This window comes from Dasypus novemcinctus, chromosome 19 (assembly GCF_030445035.2).
Source record: "Dasypus novemcinctus isolate mDasNov1 chromosome 19, mDasNov1.1.hap2, whole genome shotgun sequence".
Taxonomy (NCBI): Eukaryota; Metazoa; Chordata; class Mammalia; order Cingulata; family Dasypodidae; genus Dasypus; species Dasypus novemcinctus.
The window spans coordinates 63,798,805-63,808,792 of NC_080691.1; the positions used below are offsets into that span (position 1 = coordinate 63,798,805).

Here is a 9,988-nt window from a genome sequence, read left to right on the forward strand (position 1 = left end):
AGTGTAGCTGGTAGCCACGTGTTGTTAGGAATCACCATCACAGCTAGCCATGCTACAGCAAGTCTTACATGAAAACATAATAGTGCTTACAATTTTGTTGGGGTGAGGTCCTCAAGCTTGGTGGTAGATTTCCCAAAGGGACTAAATGGAGGAAGGTGGAATGTCACAGAAACTATTCTCTGGCTTTTTGGGTGGGTTTCCTGGGGCTTACAACACATTTACTGCTTTATTTTTTTAAAAAACAGCTACCGAATTCAAAAGAGCAGTCCAACCAATACTGAACAGTTCTTTTTTGCAGGTTATTTGGGGTCTTAATCATTTTCTCCTTCATTTTCTGTTTCTCTCTTGCTCTTTTCTTCTTTCCTGCTTTCTTTCCCCTCTTCATCCTCATCCTCATCCTGGTCATCTTCATCTTCACCATCGTGTCCAAACTCCTCTTCCTCCCCACTGACTTCATCTTCCTCCCCTTCCACATCTTCGTCTTCATTTTCATCCTCTTCACCCTCAAATTCTTCATCTTCACCGTCCTCATCCTCCTCGTCTTCTCCTTCATCTTCCTCCTCGTCCACACTGTCCACTTCGGCACTGGGGAGTGTTTGGGGGCTCCCAGTCCTCTTGGTCATAGCCATCCAGGTAGGTCAGCTGCGGCAAGGCCTGAAGATGCTCTCGCCATAGTCATTCAGGTTGGTGACCTCATAGTTAAACAGATCCAGGCTCTTTAGACAATCCAACTTTTTCAAAGGTTCCAAGGTGCTTATACCTTTCAGTTTATTTTCATTTAAGTTTAGATGTGTGAGATTCAGACGTTTTTCTGCTAACATGTCCAGACCTCTAAAAATTCTGTTGTCACTGAGCTCAAGCTTTTTCAACTTAGGTAGTTTGGGAAGCTTTGAAAATGAAATCAAGGCCATATTTATTACGCTGAGAAACTCTAAATTCACAAAGTCAGCTGTTAAGCCCTCAATTTTCCCATCATTTGATTTGCAATTTTCCAGGATAAGCTCTGGAACTGTTGCCAGGGTCCGGTTCCTCACCTCCAGGTGGAGCCTCCTCTTCAGGTCCATGGCTCCCTCTTTGCCCCCATCTTCAAACTTAACTTTCTGAGGCAGGGCGGAGTGCGTAGAGGCAACCCAGCCTGCGCAGCGGGGCCCTCGGTGGAGGGGAGTGCTCTTGGCTGCGGCGTCGCTGGGCACAGGAGGGCAGCGTGGGGGGGGGGGGGGGGCGGCAAGCACAGCTCCTAGAGCCAAATTAGTCTTGGAAGCCAAGACTAACTATAGAGGGAAAAGGCGCTGGAGCACGGGAGACTCTCTACCGCTGCCCGTGGCCGCGACCAGCACTGCGCTTAAGCTGGCGACACAGCATTGAGATTTAATCATAAGACTGTATAAAACATGCTTTCTCCTCCAACCTCACGAAAGCACCTACAGTGGACTATACTAATCACGGTTTAAGAAGAAATTTGGACTAAAGCTGAAAAAATGGCAAGACACAGGCTTTCAGATGAGGAGGGGAGTTTAATGTATCATAGTCAATAGGAGTGACAGAACAAGGCCAATAAAATTACTAAGTCTCCGGTACTTATTACTGTAACTTACACCAGTTTTAACCCAGCTCCTGTCTAATTAACAAATTCGGAGGACAAAGCCTTTTTACCTCAGTTCCTACTAGCAAATTCAACATGTTAAGCTTTCAAAAAATATGTGACATACTAAAAGGAAAGGAAAATCAGTTTTTATAGAAAAATCAAACATTAGATCTACACAAAGAAATGATTCACCTTTTGGAATTGTCAAACAGCGATTTAGAAAAAAATCATGTTTTGTATGGTAAGAGCAATAATGGAACTAATAGACAATGTGAAAGAGTAGATGGGTAATATAAGCAGGAAAAAAATAGAAAAACTGAAACAAAAAATAAAAGTGCTCTAATATAAATGATGAATATCTGAGGTGAGCTCATCAACAGTATGGAAATGGATGAGGAAAGAGCCACTGAGTCTGAGTATAGGTCAATAGAAATTTCCCAAAATGAAATGAAAAGCAAGAAAAGAATGAAAAATATTCAGTCACTGAAAACATTGGGCAATTTCAATTTATGTGACAAGTTTAATTGAATAGTCAGAAGAATAAGAGAGGAGAGAAGAAATATTTGAATCAAGAATGAGAGAATTTTCCAAAATTAATTGAAGACTGTATACCCGAAGATTCCAGGAAGCACACAGAACACAATTCAGGAACAATAACAAATACTACAAAACCAAAATTAAGGAAACATCAAAATAGAAAATATATATAGTTAAATTATGTATTAACTCTGTTGTTTTGAAAGAAGTCATGTAAAACAGTCAACAAAAGGAATTGCTTATAGAAAATTATGAAAAAAATGAATAATGAAAAAAAAAAACCAAGAAACCAGGGAATGAAGATAGATACTTACAATATACATGGGTCATTCCCCAGGATAGACCACATGGTAGGCCACAGAACAAGTCTGAATGAAATTAGAAAGATTGAAGTTATACAAATTAATTTATCTGTACAAAATGGAATGAAATTGGAAATTAATACATTGGAAATTAATACTGGAGTATGCACAAAGATATGGAACTTAAGCAACATTCTCAAACAATCAGTGAGTCAAGAAGGAAACTGGGAAAGAAATATGTAAGTATCTTGTAATGAATGGAAATTAGAACAAAACATTTCAAACCTTTGGGATGCAGCAAAAGGAGTGCTGAGAGTGAAATCTATAGCAATAATGATTTTATTAAAAAAGAATAAAAGAGCTAAAATCAAAGGCGTAACTGCACACTTGGAAAATCTGGAAGCTGAATTCAGCATGTAAATACATTACCTTACTAACAGCATGGGACGTGACTCCCAGGATGAGCCTCCCTGGCACCAAGGGATTATTACCAATCACTAATTTGTGATGAAGCTAGAAAGAGACCTTGAGTAAAAGGGTCAACGAAGACCAGGAGAATATCTCAGCCTACATGTAGGATCATATGTGAAAAATTCCTTTTTGACTTTGAATGAAAGGAGGAAATGGAAAAGACAAATGAGTTTAAATGGCTAAGAGTCTTCAAAAAAGAATCAGGTGGTCATCAGAGAGGTCTTGCTTATGCACACCTAAGCAAGACCCCAGAGATAGTCAAAGTTGATACAACCCCAGGTACTGGTTCTTCTGAGGGCTATGGAGATCCAAGGTTCTGTGGTCATGTCAGATTGCTTTGGAGTTCTGTGACATATCAATGGGCCCTACTTTGGAATTTTGTTCCTGAGTGTGATGCAGTTGGACTCAGATGAGACTTTTCTATACATGCCACTCCTGTCACTTTTCTGAACCTTTGATTGGTGCTGAGGTTGGTATATACTCAGGAGACTTGAATCTCTGGACTGGCCATGTGCCATCTGGGCTCTGAGCCTCAGCACAGTTGCAACTCCTACTCTCTGGTTCTTTGGACTTACCCATGTCAGCTAACAAGGAGGTGAAGATGGTCAACCACTACATCTGGGAATGAGATTGCCTATAACTGCAACCAGGAAAATTGCATTCAACAACCATGTGGGATCTAAGACCCCTGTTGATATAGAGGTGGAGTGAACATCACCATCCCAGGGTCCACCAGATGGAGGAATAAAATATGGATTACAGTGAACTTATTGGCATTCTACTATAGAACTATTGTGGCTAGTAATGGAAGAATTTATAGGATTGATGTGGAGAAAGTGGTCATGCTTTCTGTTGAGGGCAGGGAGAGGGAAGAAGAGATGCGATGTTGGGACATTTTTGGGACTTGGACTTGTCTAAAATGATATTGCAGGGACAGATGCAGGACATGATATATCCTGCCATAACTCACAAAATATACTGGAGGATAGTGTAAACTACAATGTAAATTATTATCCATGTGATGCAGCAGTGTCCAAAATGTATTCCTCAAATGATATGAATGTACCTCAATCAATGATGAAAAAGTTTGTTGATGTGGGAAGAGTGAGGGGAGTGGGGGGTGGGGTATATGGGAACCTCTTATATTTTTATTGTAACAGTTTTATGATCTACAGAGTTTCAAAAAAGTATAATTAAAAATAAAAATAAAAAAATATGAACTAATTGCTAAGCAAGCAAAAATAGGGAAATAATAAAGATTAGAGCAAAACAAAATGCAATTGAAATTAAAATAGCCCTAGAAATATAAAAAGGCTGCTTTTAGGTAAGCCTAATATAATTGAATCATCCTTAGCTAGATTAACATAGAAAATGGAGGAATGTAATTAAATAAAATTTAAAAAAGAAACAAGATTGGAGATATCACCCCTGAGCACACAGAAATAGAGTATCATATGATGACTCTTTGAGGCGGTGGACTTGACCCAGTGGTTAGGGCATCCGTCTACCACATAGTTCAAACCCTGGGCCTCCTTGACCCATGCGGAGCTGGCCCATGCGCAGTGCTGATGTGCCGTGCCATGCAGGTGTATCCCCCACGTAGGGGTGTCCCCTACGCATAGGGGAGTCCCACACGCAAGGAGTGCCCACATAAAGAGAGCTGCTCAGCAAGTAAGAAAGTGCAGCCTGCCCAGGAATGGCGCCACACACATGAAGAGCTGACACAATGAGATGATGCATCAAGAAAGAAACACAGATTCCCGTGCCACTGACAACAACAGAAGTGGACAAAGAAGACGCAGCAAAGAGACACAGAGAACAGACAAATGGGGTGGGGGTGGGGGGGAAGGGGAGAGAAATAAATAACAAATAAACCTTTAAAGAAAAAAAAGATGATTCTTTGAAAAATTGTATGCCAAGGAGATAGATAACAGCTGAAATCGGAACTTATAGAATCACACAAATAACTTACACTGAGAAAACAAATTGATGATCTCAGACCAATCACAACTAAGAGACTAAATCAGTCTTTAGAAATCTCCAAACCAAGGAAAATCTAGGACCAGATGGCTTCATGAGTAAATACCACCAATAATTCCAGAAAAAAACACTAACATTAAACCTGTTTAAATGCTTCCAAGAAATAGAAGTGGAGGGAACATTACATAAATCATTGTATGATGCCAAAATCACCCTAATACTAAAGTCACATAAAGATGCCACAAGAAATACAGACCTGTCTCCCTAATGAAACTGTATGCTAAAATCCTCAACAAAATACATGCTAATCATATTCAACAACATATCAAGTGTATTATACACCATGATCAAGTGGGTTTAACATCAGAAAGTCAATGTAATACACCACTTTAAAAATTGAAAAAAACACATTATCATCTTTATTGATGCAGAAAAAGCATTTGATGAAATACTGCATCCTTTCTTGATAAAAACACTTCAAAAGATAGAAGTGGAAGTAAACTTCCTCAACATGACAAAGGGTATAGATGGAAAAGCCACAAGTAACATCATACTCAATGGTGGAATGCTAAAGAATTTCCCTCTAAGATCCATAACAAGAAGAGGATGCCCAATGAGACTACTCTAATTTAACATCGTTTAAGAAGTACTAACTAGAACACTTAGGCAAGAAAAAGAATAAAGGAATCCAAATTGGAAAGGAAGAAGTAAAAATTTCAGTGTTTGCAGATGACATGATCCGATACATAGAAAGTCCTGAGAAATCTACAAGAAAGCTTTTAGAGCTTATAAATTAGTTAAGTCACAGGTTTTAAGATCCATGCAGAAAAATCAGAAGCATTTCTGTGCACCAGTAATGAACAATCTGAGGAAGAAATCAAGAAAAATATTCCCTTTACAACAGCAACAAAGAGATTTCAATATCTAGCAGGAATAAACTTAACTAAGGATGTAAAGGACTTGTACACAGAAAAATACACAACATTGTTAAAGGAATTAAGGATGACCTAAATAAATGGAATAATGTTCCATGATCATGGATTGTAACACTAAATATTAAAATGTTTACCCTATCCAAATTGATTTACAGATTCAATGCAATCTCCATAAAAATTACAACTGCATTGTTTACTGAATTGGTAAGTCTATTAAGAAATTATTTGGAAGGTCAGAAGGCACTGAATAATCAAAAATATATTGAAAAATAAAATTTAAACTGGATAAATCACACTGCCTGACTTTAGATCATGCTACAAATATTCATTGGTTAAAAACTCAAACCATGAGCTAATAAAGTCCTTTTGTTAAGCAAAACAGAGTGCAGCATTTGTCATAGTAGTCTGAAATCAGTGGCAGCTCTTAGTAGCAGAAAGTGGGGTGCTACTATTACATAAACCTAAAAATATAGAAATGACTTTGAAATGGTTAATGAATACTGGCTGGAAAAATCTGGACTTTCTTGGTAGGAAATGCTTGGATTGCTTTGAAGGAAATGTCGGGAAAGGTATGGATATTAAAGACATTTCTGTAGCAGTTCAGAAACAGGTGAAAGAAGAAGAGAAAATTGCTACCATTATATAGAATATATAACTTCTTATGACCAGAATGTTGGTAAAAATAAGGATGCTGAAGCCAGTTCCAGTGAGGCCTGAGAATGAAATGATGTATATAATATTGGAAACTGAAAGAAAAGAGGTCATTGGTATGAAGAGACATTGAGCTCAGTAGAAGTATGTGCCAGTGTCCAAAAGAAGCAGTACCTGAAAATTCTCAACTTACCCAGATAGACTATTCTGAGACTCAAGCCAGAGGTGGTTCCTAATAATCTGCAGTATGCTTCCCCAAGATGACTTCAAAGAGAACAGGGCTCCAATTCTGGGTTTACCTGAAACTTGCTTTTCTATGGTAAGTGGGCATAGAACTTATGTATCCAGTCACTAATTCCAGAGGAAGCTAGAATTGGAAATAGATCTTTTTTTTTTTTTTTCTGATGACATGGACCCCTTCAAACTACCTGGTAAAGCAACAGTATTCATGAGAATTTTGCAAGAGCTGAAGTACTGTCAGCCTGGATGAAAATTTAGATGGAATGGACAGAACCATGGGAGCAGAAGTAAGAACTGAAGATTTCTAACTGGGACAAGACAAAAGGGTGCTTGGATGAGACATTGCAGTATGAACACAACACCCCAGTGTTTGGAGAGAGTTGGAGTTATGCACCAGCACTCAGGGAGAGCATGGCCTCTGCACAAGGCTGTGGAAATGTTGGCTGCAATTCCAGCAGGACTGGAAGAAATCTAGTCTATCTGAAGTTGACTTTCAGACCTTAAAATTTAGTAGATTTCAAAGTGAGTTGGGAGGCCATCCCAGCTGTAGTACTTATGCACATCACACCAGCATCACATTGTCAGCCAAAATAGATACTACTTCAAGCAGCAAAGCTCCTCAAGGATATCTAGACATCTACACACTATAATCAGGACAAATAGCTCATGAATTTGGCCTCTTGCCAGTGGACCGTAATCTGATATTTACGCTCCCTGTTTGAGAGTTAGACTCAGCAGTGGTGTCCCTATGCATGCCTCTTCTGTCCTTCTATTGAACATATAATTAGTACTAGAGTTGGTAGGTGTATGTCCAAGAGACTTGAATCTTTGGGCTGTCCATATACCAGCTGAGTCCTGAATCTCAATGGAGTTGCAACACCTACTCTCCAGTTCAATGGACTCACCCAGGACAACTAACAGGGAGGAGATGATGGACAAACAACATACCACAGAATTGAGAGTGCCTATCACTGCAAGCAGGAGAGTCCCATCTATTGGATGTATATGATCAGTATTCCCCTAAATTAGTGGTGGAATGGGCATCACCATCCCAGGGTCTTCAGCATGGAGAAACAAACTATGGACTAAAGTAAATTTACTAGTGTTCTATTATAGACATATTGTGATTTTAGCAATGGAAGATATACCATTGTTGTGGAGGAAGTACACCATGAATGTTCTGAGGTTAGGGAGATGGAAAACAGGTGTAATAGAGGACATATTTTGGACTTGGGGATCATCCTGAATGACATTACAATGACAGATGCAGGTGAGTATATATCCAGTCATAACCTACAGAGTCAAATAGGAGAGAGTGTAAACTACAATGTAAGCTATAATACATGCTCAGTGGCAATGCTCCAAAATGTTTATCAATTGCAAGGAATGTACCATACTAATGAAAGATGTTGCTAATATGGAAAAATGTGGGAGGTGTGGGGAGTGGGTCATATAGGAATCCTCTATATAGTCTCTGTAACATTTATGTAATTGAAGTAACTTTAAAATACTAAAAAAGTAAAAAAAATCTAATGGAGATTTCCCTGATGAATTTCAGATATGCCTGGAAACTGTAAACTCAGTTTATGTTCCAGTTTCTCCCTACTAGAGTGGCAATGCTGACACTATACCTGTCCCACCATCATATTTTGGAAATGAATAAATGGTTGTCCAGCTTTCACAATTTGACAGATGGACAGGAATTTTCCTTAGGATGAAAACACTCATGGCTGATCTTCCTATGACTGAGTAGTTACTGAAAGACTTAAGGGTCTTAGGCTATTGCTATGTGGTAAGTGCATTTTGCAAATGGGAGGAACATATCTATGAGGTCCAGAAGGCTGACTTTGGCCGTACCAAAGAAAGACATATCTTTATATTAATTGTTGTTCACTGTGGTATGAAACCTTTGTAACTGACATCTTTGATGATGTATTATCCTTTTAGGAGTGAACCTATATTTTTGAAATGGATCTTCCATTATTCTCTTTAATATGTGGCAAACTCAATGAATTAAGTCAATTTCTATGAAAGCCTTTGTAAGAGAAGAAAATTGGACTCAATGTGAGGGGGTGAGAATTTGGAAATCAGTGTTAATTGGTGAGAATGTAATATAACAATGGGCAGATCTACAAGTTAATGAACCCTAAGTTTGGGGAACATCTACCACATAATGCTAGAGATTTTGGGAGTTAGTGTGGTCTTGCTTGTGCCTCAGTTTTGGATTTCCAGCTTCTGTAATATGTGTGATAACATATTCCTCTTGCCAAGCCAACCAATAAGTGGTATTTTTTATAACTATGTCAATCTAAGATAGTGCCCCATATATTCGTATGAGAATTTCCAAATAGGAAGAGAAGGAAAAACAGACATGCCTCACCTTAATTTGGAAACTCTGTCTTACATAAATTCCCAATAGTCTAGCCCCTATTTCCCAGAAATATTCCATAATGCTATGGATGCTCTGACCAATGACTAATAAATTTTCATTATATACATTTTTCCATTGCAAATTGACTTAACAAAATGATACCCATAGATAGAGGATTTTAATGCCCAGTGATTCTCCATTTAACAGCCTTATCTGACATCCTCTTAAATTAGAAAATATTAATACCCCCTAAAGGTGGATTATTAGAGCCATAGTGCTGTGATTCTACACATTATGATACTCATATGCAGACTTGTTTGTAGTTACTGATCCCAATTACAGCACAACCCAAAAATTTTTGCCAATATAGATTTTGGTAATTGATTATATTTATCAGCATTTCAGTGACCCTTCTGTTGCAACCTAATAAACTTATTGAATAGAAAATCCTGTATGAGCAAATATAAAATACAAAATGTTCATGAATTAGTTGAAAAATATTTGTATTTATGCTATCAGGATAAATGTTTTAGAAACATAAATCTTTACAACACAGTGAATCCTAAACAATAGTTAAAAGTACAATTACAATACTATTGTTTCATAAGTTGCAACAAAATAACACATGAATTCATAGTATTAATAGGTAAAATTGTACAAGAATATATGGGAACTTAGTACTTTCTGCATGCTTTATCTATACATGTTTAACATATATTTATATTTATATTTATCATTATCTATGTTCAAACATGCTTAGAAATTAGGGATTATATTACATCTTAAAATTGTATATTAAATATTGTGATGATATTCAGAGGAATTTCAATATATACTTTGCTGAAACTGCTTATGGTTTATTTTCACATAATAAACTGATAGGCCCACATTTATTTGTGTTATTCATCAATTTAGT

The 9,988-nt window shown here is 37.7% G+C and overlaps 1 pseudogene; it reads right to left on the reverse strand.

Annotated features, from left to right (window-relative positions):
- Window positions 1–311: 311 nt before the first annotated feature.
- Window positions 312–1,064, reverse strand: LOC101415128 (acidic leucine-rich nuclear phosphoprotein 32 family member B pseudogene; annotated as a pseudogene).
- Window positions 1,065–9,988: the final 8,924 nt, after the last annotated feature.